This window comes from Amphibalanus amphitrite, unplaced genomic scaffold (genome assembly GCF_019059575.1).
Source record: "Amphibalanus amphitrite isolate SeventyFive unplaced genomic scaffold, NRLGWU_Aamphi_draft 001979F_arrow, whole genome shotgun sequence".
Lineage (NCBI taxonomy): Eukaryota > Metazoa > Arthropoda > Thecostraca > Balanomorpha > Balanidae > Amphibalanus > Amphibalanus amphitrite.
Genome location: NW_024883472.1, coordinates 1 through 498, shown reverse-complemented (window position 1 = coordinate 498; position 498 = coordinate 1). Strand labels below are relative to the sequence as shown.

At 45.8% G+C, this 498-nt stretch overlaps 1 non-coding gene across 1 annotated transcript; it reads right to left on the bottom strand.

The window, feature by feature from the left end:
• Window positions 1-212: 212 nt before the first annotated feature.
• Trnam-cau lies at window positions 213-287 on the bottom strand. The gene has a single exon. It is a non-coding gene; the product is annotated as a tRNA-Met (tRNA).
• Window positions 288-498: the final 211 nt, after the last annotated feature.

Below are 498 nucleotides of genomic sequence, written 5' to 3'. Positions count from 1 at the left end.
GGTACGACCGACAACCCGTCGGTGAATTTCGCACTGGGGTACTCAAAATTTGAAGAATTTAAGACGTTTCCATGAGTTTTGAAGGTATGGATAGTTCTAAAAATCCGGTTCTCCTTATCTGGGCCATTAACTCCATACGGTCCAGGAAAGCTGGCACACTACCTTTAATAAATGAATGAATTTCTTTTATTGGGCGATGCTGCAAACAAAACCGTCCCCCGAGTGAGGATCGAACTCACGACCTTGAGATTATGAGACTCACGCGCTGCCTACTGCGCCATCGAGGCCTGCGAAGAGCGTAACTGGACGCGTATTTTCCAACTTGTGCCTTTAAAATCCAGTGCCATATGGCTTATAATTATAAGTGCATATTGATGCTGTGCGAAGTCACGGCATCTTGAAATATATACCTTGTCCTCTCTCTCTTCCTCTTCTCTTCTCTCTCCTCTCTCTCTCTCTCTCTCTCTCTCTCCTCCCCCTCTCCTCTCTCTCATTCTT